The following is a 16,454-nucleotide window of genomic DNA, read 5'->3' as shown; positions in this document are numbered from 1 at the left end:
ATAATTTTTCTCAAGTAAGGGGCACAGGGAAGCATGATTTACAATTCATTAGAACGTATTTTTTTATTTTTTTTTATTTTTTTAATTTTTTTTTGTGTTTTTCATATAAGGAAAGAAATAAAACTAAACTAGAAAGCAAAAAAAAACTACACTAGAAAGCAAGTAAATAGAGAGAAAGGAAAGAGAGTTACCAAGCGAAAGATTACCCCCCCAAGCCAAATCAAGCAATGCCCTCATTGACTTGGGAGTGTTAACTACTCCTCATCCTCATCCATCCTCGAATAGCCGCCACCACCATGGTTAAGACCGGCTCCTCCATGGCTCGAACCACCACCTCCATAACCCGAACCACCTGCAAAATAGTTAGGGTCTAAATTCCCCCCAAGCCCACCAAAAGGAGCATCGGTCCCATATCCATGGACCGATGAATAGTCCACATAGGTACCGTAGGCACTTGGGTTCGTGTATTCCTCTTGGGGATACTGGAACCAATCGGGAACAAGTGATTCGGGGGGAATAGCCCCCCGACACTCATCATACATGGGGTATAAACCCCGCCCTTGGTTCCTCTCCACCACCCCAACCCTAGCATCTAGGGCTCCTACCCTAGTGTCCAAATTCCTAACCATACCCTCCATCCTCCCTTGCCCACTCTCTATCCGATCCAATTGGCTTCTAAAAGCCGAAAAGTCATATGGGGCGTTAGGGTCGATGTTGTAGTTTGTTGAGGAAGTGGGAATGTTATGTATGTAGTGTTGGGGTGATGGTTCGTGGAAATGTTGTGGTGGTGAGGGAGGTGCTTGGTGGTGTGCTTGGGCCTCTCCTTAGTCTCCTAATTCAAAGGTATAGGAGGGAAGACCCTTCTCAAATTTGGTCAAGGCCAGGTTAGGCAAGGTGAAAGCATTGTCTCTTCTACCCGACTCCCTATGAATCACCCACCAAGTCTCACCCCCTATCACATTTATCCAATTAAGGCCTCCTAGTAGGGTGCGTCCATTAAGGTTGGTCCGGCTACCTTACCATCACCGCTAGGGGTCCAACTAAGGTATTTGACCGCTATGTGGGTTACTAACCCACCAAAGTAGATTGGGACCCTAGACCTACCCGATTCGGCCGCATTGGCCACCCTTTGGAAGTGTTGGGCCATCCTATGAACTATGTTAAGCTTGTCACTCCTAGGAATCATGTATGACCCTAATAGTTCTAGTTCATCCCTCCTCACATTTGCCGGTTCATGCCTCCTAAAGATGGTAAGGCCAACAAACCGTTGCCAAAGTTTTGGCACGGGATGTTGAATCCAAGTTCCCTTGGCATGTTGGAGGTTCAAGTTAGGATTCCCCGTTAGGGCGTGGTAGACAAATGTAATGTTGTCTTGAGGCGTTTCAATTGGTCTATCGGCTTTCAAATCAAACAATTTTCCAAAATCTTTCAAAGACAATCTAATATCACTATTAAACAATAGAAATTGAACATGAGAAATTAAAGCATTTGATTTTATGACATTAAAACTAGAAATAAATTCTAAAGTCAAATAATCATAAGTATCATAATGTAATTTGAACAAACCACTCATGCCAATTCCTTTGAACAATTTTTCAACATGCTTATCAATTCCTAGTCTAGAAAGCGTAGGATGATGAATAAAACGGGTAGGAATTACCTGCCGTGAGATGAGGTTGAGCATCCTTTGCTTTTGCTCTTGGGTGGTGATGACCACCCTCTCCCACCCCGGAATTTGCAACTCCGGGTCAATGCTAGGTGCTTGTTGCCTCGATCCTTCACCCCTTTGCATTCTAGACCTTTTTGATGCCATTGTCTTTGTAAATTGGTAGGAATTGAAGCTTTCTCTCTCTTAGGGTTTGAGTGAAAATTGAGAGAAAGTGATGAAAACTTAGTGTAGATTGTAGAGGAAGATGAGAGGAGTTGGAAAATGTAAGAATTTTTGAGTTTGGATGGAAGAATTGGAGGAGATCTTGGATTGAAGTATGAGTTGAAGGTTTGAAAATGGAGGTTTTTGAGAGAGAAAGTGAGATGAAGAAGATGAAATAAGGAGAAAGTGAGGAAAGAAAGAAGAGGAAAGAAAATAAAGGGGGGGACGGCCTTATGGCTCGCCCGATCGGGCGAGTCTCCAGAATTCCCAAACAGCAAATGCGCGCTCGATCGGGCGAGCTCCGCCCGATCCGGCGCGAACACGAACTTAATTTTCGCCTAATTTCTCGCCCGATCGGGCGATAAAACCCCGCATGACCCAAGAAACTCCTAACTCCCTTAACATTAACTTGGGGAGGTAAATGCTCAATCACTGAAATCTTAGCTTTGTCTACCTGTATGCCCTTATCAGATACAATGTGACCAAGGACTACTCCCTCTGTCACCATAAAGTGACACTTCTCCCAATTTAAAACCAAGTTGCATTCTTCACATATTTTCAAGATTTTAGCAAGGTTAATTAAGCATGCATCAAATGAAGAACCATAAACACTAAAATCATCCATAAAGACTTCCATGATAGACTCTATGAACTCAGAAAAATATGCTCATCATGCAACGTTGAAAAGTAGTAGGTGCATTACATAAACCAAAAGGCATTCTACGATATGCAAAAGTGCCATAAGGGCATGTAAATGTAGTCTTTTCCTGATCGTCAAGGTGGATCGGGATTTGGAAAAATCCCGAATACCCATCCAAATAGCAAAAGAACTTATGATTTGCTAACCTCTCAAGCATTTGATCAATAAAGGGAAGAGTGAAGTGGTCCTTTTTAGTGGCGATATTTAATCTACGATAATCAATGCACATACGCCACCCTGTAACAGTTCTAGTGGGAATTAATTCGTTTTTATCATTTTTAACAACAACCATCCCACCCTTCTTAGGAACCACCTGTACAGGACTTACCCATTTGGAGTTAGAAATAGGATATATAATACCTGCATCAAGTAATTTCATAACCTCTTTCTTAACTACCTCTTGCATATTAGGATTCAACCTCCTCTGGGTTGAATACAGGGTTTGTAGTTGTCCTTTAAGTGTATCCTGTGCATACAAAAATCAGGGCTTATACCCTTGAGATCATCAATACTGTACCCTATTGCCCTTTTGTGGGTTCTTAGAACCTCTAGAAGTTGGGAAGTTTGTGGGTCATCAAGTGCAGTACTAATGATCACAGGGTGCAATTCCTGCTCATCAAGAAAAACATATTTTAAATGAGAAGGGAGAGGTTTTAGTTCAGGTTTCTTCACCTCTACAGGTTTTGATTCCTGAACCAAATTTACTACCTTCACACAATCATTAGCATCAAATTCCTTGGTGGCAAGAGCTCTTTCTATGTCATCCACTTCCTTGCTCCATATGCTCATGTCACCTGCAGACAAGTTTCCACAAAGAATTTCCTCCAAGGGGTCCCTTGCAAGAACCTGTGGTAAGCTTTCCTGACAAATACCATCCATTATATCAAGCACATCAATTGAATAACAATTTTCTTCAAGCATATGACCTTTTAAAACTTTCCCTAAGTTAAATGTGATATTATCATCGCCAACAGAAAGGGTTAGTTTACCATTTTTCACATCAATAATGGCTCCTGCAGTATGGAGAAAAGGCCTACCTAATATAATGGGAATTTGCGTATCCTCAGCCATGTCTAAAACAACAAAATCAACAGGGATAAAAAATTTACCAACTCTAACAGGTACATCCTCTAAAATACCTAAGGGGTATTTAACAAAACGATCTGCCATTTGCAAAGTTATATTAGTAACTTTTAAATCACCCATATTTAATTTAGAACATACAGACGATGGCATCACACTAACAGAAGCACCTAGATCACATAATGCTTTATCAATGAAGAAATTTCCAATATGACAAGGGATAGAAAAACTACCGGGGTCCTTTAATTTAGGAGGGGATTTATTCTTTAAAAGTGCACTACATTCCTCAGTGAATGCTACAATTTCTACTTCATTAAAGGCCCTTTTCCTAGTCAAAATATCTTTCATGAATTTAGCATATGCAGGAACCTGAGTAATAAGTTCTGTGAAAGGAACTGTTACCTGCAAATTTTTTACTACCTCCAAAAACTTACCAAATTGCTTATCCAACTTAGTATTCAAGTGACGGTTGGGGAATGGTAGCTTGATAACTGGTGGTGCTTCCCTACTCTTCTCTTGGGGTGCATCCTTCCCTGAGGTTGTACCCTGCAATGAATTATCAGAAATATTAGTATTACCCTGGAGCCCTGTAGGGGTAATTGGTACAACGGAATCAGGATTAGCAATATCAATTAAATCAGGTTCATCCTCTTTGGGCATTGGGGGCCCATCGTAGTGTGAACCACTCCTTAGGGTAATTGCATTCGCATGTTCCGTAGGTTGAATTCCCTGCGCTGGTAGGGCTCCCTGCTGACGAGCTTGCAGGGTAGAGGACAATTGGGCAATTTGGGTGTCCATGACTTTATTATGGGCTATAATAGAGTCAATTTGTTGGTCTCTACTCTCCATATGCTTTTGCATACTGGTCAGCATTGCTTTAATTTCTAATAAAGCAGGGTTAGAAGATGTAGTAGGGGTTTGTGCTGGGGCTTTCTGGTTAGCATGAGGGTGGTAATATTTCTGCTGTGGAGGGGGTGCTTGTTGTGGTTGTTGTGGAGGTGGAGGGTTTTGAACATTTGTGTTACGGTAAGATAAATAGGGATGGTTCCGGTAGCCAGGATTGTAGGTGTTAGAGTATGGGTTATTTTGCTTGTAGGTTTGGAAAGCATTAACTTGCTCCATTGAACTCCTACAATCTTGTTCATAATTATCTACACTTCCACAATTTTCACAGAAAGCATCGTTAGCATTGTTAGTAACAGCAGAAACATTAGCAACAGAATTAGGAATAGTAGTACTAAGATTATCTAATTTCTGGCAAATAGATGTAAGCTGGGCTTGCATAAGGGTTACTGAATCAACATGGTGCTTGCCCTTATTTGCATAGCCTCTAGTATTCCCATATTGGGAATTATGTATCGCCATATCTTCGATAACCTGACATGCATCATCAACATTAAGATTCATAAATCTACCGCTAGCTGCGGAGTCTAAAATTGTCCTTGATGCATTCCCTAATCCATTGTAAAAGGCTTGAATTAACTGCCACTTTGCCAAGTTATGGTGGGGACACTCCCTCTGCAGATCCTTGAATCTTTCCCAAGCCTCATATAATGCTTCATCTGGCTCCTGGGCAAAATTCTGAATGGCACTTCTCAGTAAAGCTGTTTTCTCCGCAGGGTAATATTTATTATAAAAATTCAAAGCAAGTGTCTCCCAGTTAGTAATACCAAGTGCAGTTCTATTCAAACCATTAAACCACAATTTATCTTTTCCAAATAAAGAAACGGGAAAAAGAATCTCCCTGATTTGGTCCTGCGTTACCCCATTCTGCTTAATAGTGTTGCAGTATTGACAGAAATCCGCAATGTGAAGATTAGGATCTTCACCCTTAGCTCCACTGAACTGCTTTCTTTCTATCATCGTTATAAACTGGGGCTTGATCTCAAACTGGACTTCCTCGAGATCAGGTGTAGGAGAAAGATGTGGAAAATCCATCAGGGACGGCTACGAATAATCGCTAAGCTTGCGAGGTGGAGGTGGTGGTGGTGTACCCATCTCTAGTTCTGAATCAGAAGAGTGCTCCGAATCACTAGAATTAGGTAGTGGATTTCTAGGAATATTGTTACTCCCAGAACCTGCCAGGATCTGCCTATAAAAATTCCTCTGTCTATGGAAAGAGCGCTCGATCTCAGGATCGAATGAAATGTAACCTGATTTGGAACACCTGGGCATAAACAAAGAACTAAAAAGACAAATATTAGAACTACCTCAAAGAACTGATGTCCTTTGAGGCAAAAGGAAAGTAATCTAGACTACAAAAACAATTAGAAATAAAAATAAAACCGTTTCCCCGGCAACGGTGCCAAAATTTTGACAGGCTAAAGTTGTATCACCTAATCAAAAGTAATTACCTAAGTCCTCTAACTAATGTAGATAGGGAAGTAGGGTCAAATCCACAGGGAAACTAGTCTTTCTATTCCTAATTAATTAATTATAATCTAAATTATTAAGGTAACCAATTTGTTGTTTTTGATATGAAACTATACTACGGAGATTAAGTTTAGGGAGAAAATCAATAATAGGAAGGCCTAGGGTCACAGTTTCACCAATAATTAATATTCAGGGATAAAACATGACAATCAATAATCAACATTGCACAAATAGCATGATTAACAGGCTCTCACAATTTATTAACCAACATAGATCTAACAGGCCCTCGCAATTTACTAGATCTAAGTTCCTATTGAAAATAGCCTTTAATATCAAATTAACATCTGCTCGATTCATCAATTCAATATTGCTAAACATTCACAATCAAATTACATCTCCTCGATTCATAATCCAATTGCAAAGAATTAAAACAATTCAATAATAAATTATCATGCAATATCAATAATTAATAATAACAAATTATCCCTTCATATTAATTATGGATCCCCATAAACCCTAGAATTAAACTACTCATACATAATTAAATCTAAACTAAACGAAGCAATAAAAGTAGTCATGATAGAGTAAAGAAATAAAATAAATAACTGAGATTAAAAGAGAAGAAATCGTTACCAAGACTGCGGAATTACAAAGTAGTCAAGAACAAGAGTAAGGTAGAGAGAAAAGTCTAGAGAGAGAAAATATTAAGTAGAGAGAGAAAGTAAAGGGAAAGAGTAACCAAAAATTATAATCCTAAAACGTACTTAAACAAAATAGTTAACAATCCTAATTTAGAAACTAAGTGCCTCGACAACTCAGCTCCCCAGAAACACGCGCCCGATCGGGCTAAGGGCCGCCCGATCGGGCGCGCCTTTAGCTCGTAGCTCCTTTGCTGCGCACCTCGCCCGATCGTGCTAGGCCTCGCACGATCGAGCGCGCCTAGCCACTCGAGGCTTGGTTGCTGCTGCATCGCCCGATCGGGCTAAGTCTTGCCCGATCGGGCCCTTGTGGCTCCTCGAGGTTTGGACTTCCGATTGGGCTCGACTCCTCGGCCCAATCCGGATCTCCTCTTCGGGTCTTGAATACTCGGTCCAAACCTCGGTATTCCAAATACCGAGCCCTTAATCACCGGCTCGATGGCTCTAGCCGGCCTTGGGCTTCAACGACGGTCATGCTCCTACAATGCTCGTAGTTTCTTTATAAAATCCCAAGAAAATGCTCCAAAGGTGCAATTCCCTACAAAACTCAACCAAAGCTACAAAAACACTAGAAAACATTTATTAGTAATAAAAGTGGCTCTAAAGAGCCAAAAACATTACTAATTATGACCAAGGGACGGGGGTAAAATACTATATTAAATGGACATATCAGTAGGCAATGAAGCCTTCATTCACTTTCTGTTTGAGAATGGAGAGTTCACGTTCAGAAGTCTTAGCCTGGATGTTTCACTTGTAACAACTCATGAATCTTTCAGTAACATCCTCCCAAGTCGTAGTATGCTTGGAATCTAAAGAATATAACCATATTGACAGGCATTATCTAAGGATAGAGGGAACACAATAGGGAAGAGTGCTACATCTAATCCTTTGAGAGCCATGGTTGCAGAGAAGGCCTTCAAGTGGAACATAGGGTTATCAGTAAGCTTGAACTTTGGGATGTCAGTAGTAGAAAATTTCTCAGGAAGCTTGTCCTTAACAGTCAGAGAAGTGGCAGATTGCTCCACATAGGTGAAGTCCTATAGGGAATATTTCAAGCATCCCACACTTGAGCCCCACTATGATCATACACTTAAGCATGGTGGCGTCCAAAGGGAAGGAAGCTAGAGCAAAAGAGTTACCAACAAGTTTTAGGAACTTGTAAACTGTTCACAGGGTGAAGGTTACACCCTTCACGATCGATGAGATTGCTAACTCCATATGTCTGGAACCATGACTGGACATTCGGGGATGAAGGTACAAATCCAACCTAAAAGAGATTGAACCTACCCTAAATAGGCCTCTACTTTATTCTTCTCTTATCCAAGTGCGCTTTCTGACTAATATACAACCAATAGATTAACCCTAAACCTGTTTAATCTATGCTGGTTGAATATTAATGCACAAACAAAACTATTATTGGTGATCACTGGAATTATAATCATATTAGCCTAAACAAGATTATTAATTATCTTATTAAGCGTTATTATAAGTACAAATTCCCTTTAATCCTGCAAGAGAGGGCGTGATCAAGCAATAGCAACAATAATATCAAGCAACATAACAATCATTATAATATTCCCAATAAAGCAAAATAATAATAGCAAGACCCTAGGCATGATACTAATAAGATTAATAACAAATCCTAGCATGTCACTAAACATTAAAGATCAAAGCTTTATTCCTAGCATGATACTAACATGATATAAAGAATATGAAGCATCATGATATTAGAAATCTTAATTATCATCCTAAACATGATACTAGGAATCAAAATAATCTAAGCATGATTTCTATATCAAAATAACAATTAAATTACTTACTTTGATGCCTCGTATCTCTTTCTAATAACAAAATACACGCGTTAGTATTTTCAAGGAACATAATAAACAAACAATTAATTTAAATAATTGAAATAGAGATTTGGGACCAAACCCTTAGAAATTATCAACCTTTCACGTCTAGCGCGAAGGCAACTTTGAACTTGGTTAGGTCTGTCTAGAACTCGTGAATGTAGAATTTTGTAGGAGGGGAAGGTTTAGAAGAAGAATAGAGAGAGAAAGCTTCTAGATTTAGAGAGAAAGAAAGAGATGATGGTGAATTGTTGACTCTGAAAACGGAAAGATACAACCCCTATTTATAGAAAAATAGTCCGGAAACAAATCAAGTCATATTTGGAATAAAACTGGCATCTGTCGCCAGGCGACAACATCAGCGCCAGGTGACAGGATTAGCGCCAGGCGATAAATTATAGCGCCAGGCGATAGACTCTGTCGTTTGGCGCTAATTAAAAGATAAAACACGTTTGTACGCGGAATCCTCTTCTTCATATGATTAAGCAGCAAATTCGGTGTTTATCAAATTAAAATCAGGTTTATCATAAAACACTTATTTTACTCCAAATAAAACTCTTTAAAATATAATTATTAATCCTAATACTATTAGAATTTAAAGTAACCTTCTAAATATTCTAGAAGATTAAAATCAATCCTAACAACTTTAGGAATAATAATTAATAGGCCCTCCTCTAGATCATTGGGCCGCATATAAAATTTATTTCGGGCCAAATTTAGTTTAAGCCATAACATCCTCATTATTAATCGGAATTGGGCTTATAATATATTGTTGGAAAGCTCTTTTCGAGCCCAATCCAACTACACTATTATTGGACCCTTATCATGGATCGAACTAAATTGGACTGGCTATTTTCATAAATAGAGTATAAGAAAAGAAATGTTTTCAAAAACAGAAAGAGAGATATAAAAACATCCACATCATTAGACTTTTCATACTTTCACTACGTTCGACAATCAAATGACGTGAAAGGTATTCATCACTGGGTTTGGTTTTTGGGAGACACATTTGGGTGTATACAGAAGCCCCCACTTTGATTGAGTTTGGAGAAACAGAAGTTTCAAAAACGAAAGTCAAAGTAGCGATAGGGACGGAGAATGATTCAGAACGTTCTGCGATCCTAAATCATTCTTGTAATGCTGATACCTGCAAACTGGCGTTATTTGAACAGATAAAAGAGTTAAGAAACGCGTATCTTGCAACATCGAGCACACTTCTCTGAAGTAACCGATTTATTGCTGCATTTGTTGGTGACGACCTCCACAGTGCCTCGTGAACGCCATCTGAAGGTAATAGTGCCTCGATATCTTCACTTGCTTGTGATAATCTTCCATAGTGCCTCGGGAACATCGTCGAAGGTGACAGCGCCTCGCCATCTTCAGGGGTTTTGGCAGTGCCTCGCCACGGCCGTGCCTCGCTGCTATAGACAATCTCCTCTTTGCTTCGGGACATCGTCGAAGACCGCTGCTTGTAGCTATCTTCAGTTGTGTCCGTACCTCACCACGACTGTGCCTCGCCGCTTTAGACAATCTCCTCTCTACCTTGGGACATCGTTGAAGACCGCTGTTGTAGCCATCTGCAGTTTTATGATGATAACCTTCCCAGGAAAGTTATCGAAGATCACCGCTTGTTGATCAACAGTGCTTGGCTTTATAGATGTTGTTTTTACTGCTGTGCCAGTACCTCGGCGCATTTTGTGAATGAGCCGGTACATCGGCGCTCGTGCTTATTTGTGAACCATTACTTCAGTGCTTGCGATGAGCCAATACTTAGGTGGTCTAAGCTAAGTGAGACGATCATTTGTCAGGTCGATCACTTACTGCGATTGTAATCAAGACGATTAATAAATCATGTCAAATTGCTTACAGGGGCTAACTGGCATACGAAGGAACCCGAAATTGCAGTATAAGTTCCGCATAATCATTTATAGGACCACACATCATGTCGCCGCACCAGCGCACACTGCTACGCTCTGTCACTAGGCGATAGGCGTTAGAGCCTGGCGACAAGCTTGTCGTTTGGTGCTGATGTCAGGTTTTTTCGAATAAAACCCCTTTCTTCTTCATTTTGTCGTTACTGTTGCTCTTTTGCTCGGTTTCGCGAAATTCTTTTACTTAGTCGTTCTCGCTCATTTGTCAACCAAATTCGCTCAAACTTTTTGCAAATCGAAGCTTATTTCATCTAGTTTCTGATTTATGTAAGTTTTCTTCAAACTCACTTCGGTTTTGCTGAATTTTGCATGCTTTGTTCACGAATTTTTAGAAAATTCGAAACTTATATTGCTTAATTTGCTTTGTTTGTTGAATCTTATGCCATGAAATTGCTTGATTATGTTTATACGTTGCCTTGGGAGCATTTTGAGACTTGTTTGACTCAATTTGGTGAAGAAATAAGCGAGTTACCACTGTTGAGCCTCTTGAGTTCGTGAGAACAATGCGGCTTATTCTTCGCATTCTTGCTAGCTATTCTTGTCCAATTTGTCACAATATTTGTCATAGTATTGCAAGAAATTGTTTGAACGCTGAAGAAATGCTATTTCTGCATGTATTGAAATTGTGCTCTGTTTTAGTACTACGTACTCTTTTTTTTGGCGAACATAGTATCATGCGGCTAGGCGAACCTTAGATACTATAGAACCTTTTAATTTACTGTTTCTTTGCATAATATAGCATGCCTAGACGACGCGGCTCTAGCTCTCGTTCTAGGGAGGCTCATCGGGAGGACGATCCCGTTAATGCCAGCGTAGAGACCTCTTCTTCTCTAGGGGAGTTCCTAGAGTGGGACGAGCGCACTCTATACTTTGCGCCCGGGTTTCACATCTTGGAGCGCGTTCGGCGCGGGATTCATAGCGGGAGAGTTCTTAGCCATAGTTCTGGTAACGACGCTATCGGTTCCTTGTACAATACTTACTTTCGCGACTATGACGGTTTGCGTCGCCTGTGGGAGTCTTGTGGCTTGACTCCTTTACTACGAGCCACTCGGGCTCTGTATTCCATTTCTCCTGGGGTGAGATGACTGTTACCCTTACTGATTTCAGTCTCATCACGGGGTTGGAGTTTCGTTCGGTCGCGTTTCCAATTGATAGCGAGATCACAGTCTTTTCTCCACTGGTACCGGAGCTGTTGGGCCCTATCACTGTTTGGGCTCGTAGTGTGGCTGAGGCAACACATCTCAGCTCTCGATGTATCCGCAGGTCCATGCTCGTGGCGGCTTTTCAAGATGATGCGACCACCTCAGAACAGCGGATGCGCATCTTTGCTCTTATTTTTCTATTAGGGACCTTTTCACCCGGCAGAGATAGTCGAGTCTTACTTTACTACTTGCCTGCTCTTTGCGACCTTCACATTATCGGGTCGTATGATTGGACCAACTTGGCCTACGCGGACTTCCTAATCGGATTGCGACTTTCTTGCCGTCATGGTTCCTTCGAGGGAGATATCGCACTCTCCAGGTTTTGGAGACTCGTAGAGGTGTACTTTATTTTCTTCATTAAATTTAGCTCTAGATTTGCATTAGCATCTATTGATACTTATTTATCCTCGGTTCTACGAGTATTTTCGGTCTCTTGCGCCAGCGAGACCTTCACCTCGTCAGCTCCCCGTTGCTGCCTGTTGGGGAGGCCGCCTCAATGACCAGGCTACTGTTGCTCGTGTTCGAGAGTTAATCCTCTCGGTATGTTCCTTGAATACTTGTCTCTTAGTACCCTTTAGTAGAATTTTATCTTATGAATATGCGTTTTGTAAGCCTGCTGTAGAGTTTCAGCTGTGGGCCGATTTGGACACTCTTGCGCTTGCTGCGTAGTACACTGCTCAGCGTCGATACTTTCAAGGGACGTATGATGCGGTAGTGTACTTAGATGAGAAAGTGGCTATTCAGTACTCCTGAGAGGCTTTTGTCGTTCTCGCTCGCCCTCTTCGGCACATGTTTGACCAAACTAGATTGAGGACTTTGGCAAGTAGGACACCAGCGGGTACAATGTGGCAGACTCACACCCGAGCAGAGCAGTGTTATGGGGAGACGTTGTTGCCACTTCTGGCTTCACCACCTGTTTTTCCAGAGGGAGGGGAGGTATTCCTCGTTTCCTATGTTTGTCTTTTAGATAGCTCCTAAGTAGATACTAGTAATTTGGATTTGTTTTTCCAGGATACACGTGCAGAGTTCGTTCCTCCACCGGTATCCATCACCTATCAGGGGATGTATGGCCCCGTTGAGGAGATAATTCCACTGGCTCCTCCGGATCATCGTTTCATCGAGCAATCGATACCTCGGCATCAAACTTGGGTGAGTCATTTGTTCATTGTTTACTTATATATCTTTGGTTGTTACTAACTTGTTCTCTTGATAGTTTACTCGTGAGGGGTATGGACGCCTTTCGCTACCAGCTGGTGAGATTGAGAGACCGAGCTTCCTGTCGTCGTGACGACACTGCTACAGAGGTATTTCTCTTATCCTTATCACATATTTTATTTGTTTATTTTTTGCATCTGACTTGATTTATTTTTGTAGGGGCAACCTATTCCTCCGCCACATACTCGGACGAGACTCGAGGCTAGGAGAGATAGATCCGGGTCTAGCTCGAGACGTCGTCGTACTTCTTCTGATAGCCAGGGTGGCCGGTCGGAGATGGCTCCTACCGAGAGATCGGAGAGTTCGAGCTCTTCGTCCGAGGGTACACATGTTAGGCCGACATGCCAAGGAGGCGGGACACCGGCTCCTTTAGGGGGTGGTGAGATGTACGAGGTTGGGTCGTCGTTGCAGCAGCCATAGCAGCCTCAACCGTTAGCGATTCAGCGTCAGGGTGAGCCTGGAGCTAGTGAGGAGCATACCCCATGATCTACATTGTTCTTTGACACTTTGGGAGTTCCTCCCCATTTGCGTCCTCCGGCACAATAGTTGTACCTGTATTTATTTTTATTTGACTTTGTAGGACTTTGCTAGTTTGTATCATATGACTCTATGTTAGACATACTGTATATACAAACTTTTATCTTTTTACGCTTATTTTATCTCTGCATTTTTTTTTTCCATTTTATGTGCATGTGAATGTGTGAAAAACTGTGACTAATTTTGACAATTTTGCGCAAAAATTTCCGTCATTTTTATTATCAATGGAAGGTATCCGACTTTCTCACCCAAAAGAAAAAGAGAAAAATAAAATAAACTTTGACTAAAATAAGCCCAAAATTAATTAAGCTCAAATTAATCGAAAAAGTGCTTGAGATAATGTTGGATAAGGTTGTAAGACAAGAAGTCAAAACCGTAAAGTCAATGTACAAAATCGAGTCATGGCCGGAAAAACCACGGTTTGCATAGCGCGTCAAGTTGGCGTTATGCTGGCTTTTTGTCACCAGACGCTGACCTTTGTCGCCAGGCGCTGCACCTGTCACCTGACGCTAATCCCTTATTCTCTGAATCCTTTCGGGATTCGAATTGTACCGGTTTTGTGCATAAATAACCCCCAAATCTACCGATTTTTGTATATTTCGAACAGATTAAAAATAGTTATAGTTTTAATTCTCATCAAGCAATCATGTCTAAGAGTTTTAGTGATTTTACTCGTGAGTGGTGCCGATCTTTGACTGTTAAGGAGAGAAAGAGCTTGACTTTTTCACTTGCGAGGTATTTATGGTATTAAGGGGGTAGACATAGATATAGATTTCATTCATACTGTCTTAGAATATTGGAATCCAGACATCCATTGTTTTAGACTAGGTTATGATGAAATTAGTCCTTTATCGGAAGAATTTGGTGCCATTCTAAGCTTCCCCTCTTTGGATCTTGCGGTAATTCCTAATGTGAGTGAATATTATTATAAAGACTTAAAGTGTTTCTTTAATCTTAAGGAAAGGGATCTAACAAATATCGTAGATGGGAATGTAGTTAATCTGAAAGAATTTGCACGCCATTATTTTAATAGACCACATTCCGAATCTTTTCCTGTTTATAGGAGGAGAGCTTTCCTCTTTTGCATGTTTAGCCAATATCTCCTCACTAGTGGTAATATTCGTGAGGGTCAAGCAATTTTAGTATCTATCATGGAACAAATTGAATCAGGGAGGAATCCAATGCCTTTAATTGTTGGAGAAACTATGCTTAGTTTAGATGAATTAAAGAAAAATCCAAAAGCACCTCTTCAAGGGTCTCAAACTTTATTACAGGTAGAAAAATAATAGGCAAAATTGGCCTCAACAGCACCAACTATAGGTTGGGTGCAAAGAATAGCACAACCTTTACCGGGTGCACTCTACAACACAAAGTATTAACTTTGGTGCAAAAAATGTCATAAAAGCCACCGGAGTCCGAAGATTCTGTCGGAAAAGTATATTTTTATTATTTTAATATTTTAAAACTAATTTTACCCTTTTTTTTTTATTTCCATCACCTATTTAATTACTTCTATCCTATATACTACTTTATAGTACTAAGAGCCCCTTTATTATGATTCACCCCAATTATTAAAATTGATACTACCCTAGTACTCCATCATCTATTCGACAAAAAAAATACTACTCCATCATACACCATGGTATACAAGAAGATGACAAAGATGAATCTTTAAATGCTAGGCAATCGGGTCGGCACAAGACTTTCGTATTTTGGTAATTTTTAACCCAATTTCTCTCTCTAATATATGCAGTTGGTTGCTTGTATTTTTTTTCATTATTTGATAAAATTAGGGTATTAGTTGGTGTTATGTTTATTTGTTGAAATTGATGTGTTGTTTGGATGAATTTGCATAAAATTTTGTTGCTAGATTTCGATTTGAATGTCAATTGTTTGTTGTGTTTGTTTTGTTAGGTTATGGAACGTTTTACTGTCAAATTATACAATGACGGTTTACTTTTTGATGATTGGGAGTATGTTGGTGGTTCTACACATTATTGGGATAATGTTGATAGTGATAACATGAGTTACTTTGAGCTAATTGAAATGGTAAAAGAAGTGGGAATTAAGTATAATAGTCAATGTAGTTTTTACTATCTTTTGCCTAGGTTAGACTTGAAGAGGGGTCTGGTAAGGGTGTTTAAAGATAAAGAAATGGTGGATTTTTGTAAAGTGGGTTCAGATAATGGAATGGTTGAGTTGTATTTGATTCATGATGTAGATGAACCTGAATTCATTTATGAACTTGCTGGACCACCTATAAACCCAATGAGGAAAGTGAGCCTTTTGATGTTGATAATACTTGTGAGCCCACCACCCAAAAAATCTATAAGACAACCCTTAGGCTAAAATTACCTCCTAAAAGAAAGAAAACTGATGTTAGAAGGAGAACAAGAACTAAATTTGTACAAGCTCCATCTCTTAGGGATGAAAAGCATAATTCTGAATTGGACCCTGATTATAATGATGATGTAGATGAGTTGTCCAATCCAAGACATGATGACAATTATAATGCTAGTGTCGATCACTGTTATGACTTAGAAACTGATGTTGAACAATTTAGTTCTAGTGACGAAGAATACTTAGATAGAATGAAGAAGTTAAAGGGAATCACATTATAAAAAATCATTGATGATCAGCGGGGAGTAAGAAGGTCAAGGAGAACCTTAGCTTTTCAATCTCAGGTGGCTAGGAAAGTGAATATGAAGATGATGATGATATTGATCAGGTCCTTAATTCAGATATTGACAGTGACGTAGATGACAAGGGTATGGAAAAAAAGAACAAAATGTCATTGGTTGACATGAATTGCAACTTCAAGAAGCTTGTATGGCAAGTTGGTCTCAAATTTCCTTCACCTGAAATGTTCAAAGAGATGGTGAACAAATATACAGTTTATGCTGGACATAGTATTAGGTGGATTAGAACATGATCGAATAAAATGGAGGCACGATGCAAGTCTGGTTATTCATGGAAGTTGTATGGTTCTTCGGAT

General features: G+C 40.1%; 1 non-coding gene across 1 annotated transcript; it reads left to right on the top strand.

Moving 5' to 3' along the window:
- The first annotated feature begins 5,148 nt into the window (after nucleotides 1–5,148).
- On the top strand, nucleotides 5,149–5,255 carry LOC145590419 (small nucleolar RNA R71). Its single transcript, XR_014102021.1, has one exon. It is a non-coding gene; the product is annotated as a small nucleolar RNA R71 (small nucleolar RNA).
- Nucleotides 5,256–16,454: the final 11,199 nt, after the last annotated feature.

This window comes from Chenopodium album, chromosome 17 (assembly GCF_948465745.1).
Source record: "Chenopodium album chromosome 17, dcCheAlbu1.1, whole genome shotgun sequence".
In the NCBI taxonomy this organism is placed as follows: domain Eukaryota; kingdom Viridiplantae; phylum Streptophyta; class Magnoliopsida; order Caryophyllales; family Amaranthaceae; genus Chenopodium; species Chenopodium album.
This window is presented reverse-complemented; position numbering and strand designations above follow the sequence as displayed.